General features: G+C 42.2%; 1 protein-coding gene and 1 pseudogene across 1 annotated transcript in view; one reads left to right on the top strand and one right to left on the bottom strand.

Annotated features, from left to right (window-relative positions):
- The window catches only part of ADAM18 (ADAM metallopeptidase domain 18), a 108,635-nt gene that overhangs the window by 35,049 nt on the left and 69,631 nt on the right, over positions 1–3,955 (bottom strand). The window lies entirely within an intron of this gene.
- LOC104993250 overlaps positions 3,200–3,955 on the top strand; it is a 3,596-nt pseudogene continuing 2,840 nt past the window's right edge.

Raw genomic sequence — 3,955 nt, 5'->3', positions numbered from 1 at the left:
CTTATCTAACTTATATGCAGAGTACATGATGAGAAATGCTGGGCTGGATGAAGCACAAGCTGGAATCAAGATTGCTGGGAGAAATATCAATAACCTCAGATATGCAGCTGTCACCACCCTTATGGCAGAAAGTGAAGAAGAACTTAAGAGCCTCTTGATGAAAGTGAAAAAGGAGAGTGAAAAAGTTGGCTTAAAGCTCAACATTCAGAAAACAAAGATCATGGCATCCAGTCCCATCACTTCAGGGCAAATAGATGGAGAAACAGTGGAAACAGTGGCAGACTTTATTTTTTGGAATTCAAAATCACTGCAGATGGTGACTGCAGTCATGAAATAAAAGACAGTTACTCCTTGGAAGAAAAGTTATGACCAGTCTAGACAGCATATTAAAAAGCAGAGACATCACTTTGCCAACAAAGGTCCGTCTAGTCAAAGCTATGGTTTTTCCATTAGTCATGTATGGATGTGAGAGTTGGACTATAAAGAAAGCTGAGAGCAGAAGAATTGATGCTTTTGAACTGTGGTGTTGGAGAAGACTCTTGGGAGTCCTTTGGATTGCAAGGAGATCCATCTAGTTCATCCCAAAGGAAATCAGTCCTGAATGTTCATTGGAAGGACTGATGCTGAAGCTGAAACTCCAATACTTTGGCCACCTGATGTGAAGAGCTGACTCATTTGAAAAGACCCTGATGCTGGGAAAGATTGAAGGTGAGAGGAGAAGGGGAAAACAGAGGATGAGATGGTGGGATGGTATCACTGAGTCAAGGGACATGAGTTTGCATCAACTCCGCGAGTTGGTGATGAATAGGGAGGCCTGGCATGCTGCAGTCCATGGGATCTCAAAGAGTCAGACACAACTAAGCAGCTGAACTAAACTGAACTGAACTCACCTAGAATGGGCCATCGTGTTATTTCAATGTTTTTGGAAACAATCCCAGCAAAAATGTTTACTATCTTCTAGTATCCATGCAGAATGTTGATTCCTCAACCTTGGGAGAATGATTCCATAACAATAAACTCTCTCCTATCAAGTCTATGGCCTTGATCCAGTCTTATGACAAAGGACTCTCAGATTCCAGTTCCATGTATATCCCTTGGTTTCAGTTGTAACTGCTAACTAGGACCTGTTGGTGTAGAGCTCTGCTGTTGTTCAGTCACTAAGCAGTGTCTGACTCTTTGTGATCCCATGGACTGCAGAACGACAGGCTTCCCTGTCCTCTGGAGATCCTGGAGTCTGCTCAGATTTATATGCATTGAGTCTGTGATGGTTTCCAGCCATCTTTTCCTCTGCTGCCCTCTCCTCCTTTTGTCTTCCATCTTTCCCAGCATCAGGGTCTTTTCCAATGAGAGCTCTGTTACTCCCATATAAGCTCCAGCACATCTGCCCTCTAGTTTAAGAGAGCTCAGTGTCTTAACTCTATTTTAAGTTAGTGGCCAAAATGTAGGGGAAGAAACTCAGGGGGATACATTTTGTGTGACAGGTGTCAACTACAACTCGGTGCTTGCCGAGAGCATTTGCCATCTGCCTCTGCATAGATGGAATCCTCTGCAGCTGCAGCTGTTGACATTTGACCTGCCCTGAAGGGAGTTCAGGGTGGAGAATGAGGCACTCTGTGCTCCAGGAAAACGGATGGAACAGGTCTTTAGATATTTTCAGGATCTAATTTCATGATCCCAATCCTTACATCTCCTCATATCTAGAAAAGCATGAAATCCCTTCATGGTGACATCAGCTCCTCATGATTAGCAGAAAACCTTTTGTAAAGTATGCACTTGATTGCATGTACTCCACCTTCACCATAATCATATGCATTGGCCTTCTTCCACTACATCTCTGAAGCAGTTTCTCAGAGCTATCTGAGGGGCTGTCTCCCAGGCTTCAGTCCTAATCTTGCCCCAGATAAAACAATTTGCACGCCCATTTTGTGCATCTTTTCTTTAGTTGACACAGACTTCTGTATTATTTTCAAGCAAGGGGAACATCCCTATGCGATTGGGTGCAGGTGTTGGTATGACAGGGGGCAGTTTGCTATTTTATAGATTCAAAAGTTTCAGAGAAGTCTGGATGCTCAAAAGTTTAGGGGACATATCTTTAACTCTTCCCATCCTCAATGCAAGGTTCTCATTTTCTTCCCAACCAGATCCTTAACCTGGCATAATAGATTTGATTGACAATTTAACCTTTTCTGGAGTTCCTTCTTGGGAAGCCTTCAACTTTCTCTATCCTCTGATTTTAACTATATAAATTAATAGGGAGGCCCTTCCACTCAGTCTGAATTTAAATCATCCTATTGCAGGGAAGAGCCAATTCTGACTGCATGTTGGAACTGTTTCTTTGACTTGCTTTTCATTGCTTTGGCTATTATGAGTATACATAATGGTCTGCCTCGCAGAACCCTGCTACTCTGCCTGATTGTTAAACTAAAGTGCCTTTGTTCAGCTCATAGACAACTAACATGACCCTGCCCCCCTGTGAATGGCTGTGATAAAGAAGAGATTAATACATTCCTTCCACAAGCTTGTCATTCCTGGAGATGTTTTGCAAGACTGATGGCCTTTTTTACTTTATTTCCTCACCACCTCTCTCTCCCCATTTTTTATTTCTGCTTTTTTATTTCCTCACCTCCCCCATCTCTGTTCTATAAAAGAACCTGATAAGATGGTTATTCTGAAACATTAGTCTGCTACCTTCTCGGTCAGCTGGCTTTCTGAATAGTCATATTCCTTACCCCAACACCTTGTCTCTGGATTATTGGCCTCTTGTGTGGCAAACAGAGCAAGCTTAGACTCAGTACCAATATTTTTTTGGTATCTTTTCCCAGATTCCAATGTTGCTTTGTAATAGACATCCAGTTCCATTGCCCTGGTAATTATTATTTCCCCATACAGTTCACTCATACCAGCTGATACAGGTATACCCCGTCACTAGCATCCTATCCTTATTCATTCTGTGAGCACTTTGTCAGTTCCCACCAGTGATGAGGTGTTCATCGATTGCCTGTTAGTGAGTGATGTCATTCTGAAAATGTATCTTGTATTTTCTCACACTGCTGTCAGTGACAAGAGTTAGTGTATGGAGCCTCCAGAAGTTAGCCTCTGGATGAGATACAATGTGCAAATTATTAATGATCAGATCATCCAGACCATCGGGAAGTGAGAGGGAAGCAACAGGAGGGAGCAGAGAAGAAGTCAAACTAAGATGCAGGCCCCACAAAGATTTGACCCACTACGATTAGCTAGCTGTGGAGATCAAGGGGGTGAGTTGGCAGCTGGAGGCTCTCTGATGACACTCAGCAGTATTTTTCTTGTCCACTACAACTCATTTTCCTTTCAACATTCTATTTTCTTTCCTTTAACTGCACTTTGTACAATTAGGAGCTTTATGTTTCTTTGATGTGTATGTATTTACTGTCTTTGTCTCTTGACTCTAAGCTCTGTGAGTACAGTAACTATGCATGTGTCCAACTTGAATATTATCAGCCCTGTGTACATACATTCTCACTATATGTATATTTAATGGACAAATATGACTATGATTGACTCTACAGATGCTTTAAAAGTTTAAGTTTACTTAAAGAAATAATGCAGGAGGTAAGCAATTATTTGTTAATTTGTATGTCTCATATAGTAGGCTACTACAAGAACTGCTTATTGCCCATAGTTTTTGGCAACAACAACAAGAAAAAAATGCCTGCTCGAGATAAGAACTGAGTGAATGAATCAGCTCACTTTAGTTCAGTTGCTCAGTCGTGTCCCACTCTTTGTGATCCCATGGACTGTAGCATGCCAGGCCTCCCTGTCCATCACCAACTACCGGAGTTTACTCAAATGCATGACATTATGTTGGTGATGCCATCCAAGCATCTCACCCTCTGTTGTCCCCTTGTCCTCCTGCCTTCAGTCTTTCCCAGCATCAGGGTCTTTTCAAATGAGTCAGTTCTTCACATCAGATGGC

This window comes from Bison bison, unplaced genomic scaffold (assembly GCF_000754665.1).
Source record: "Bison bison bison isolate TAMUID 2011002044 unplaced genomic scaffold, Bison_UMD1.0 scf7180017864236, whole genome shotgun sequence".
Classification (NCBI taxonomy): Eukaryota; Metazoa; Chordata; class Mammalia; order Artiodactyla; family Bovidae; genus Bison; species Bison bison.
Note: the sequence above shows the minus strand (reverse complement) of the source record. Positions and strands in the feature narration are given on the sequence as shown.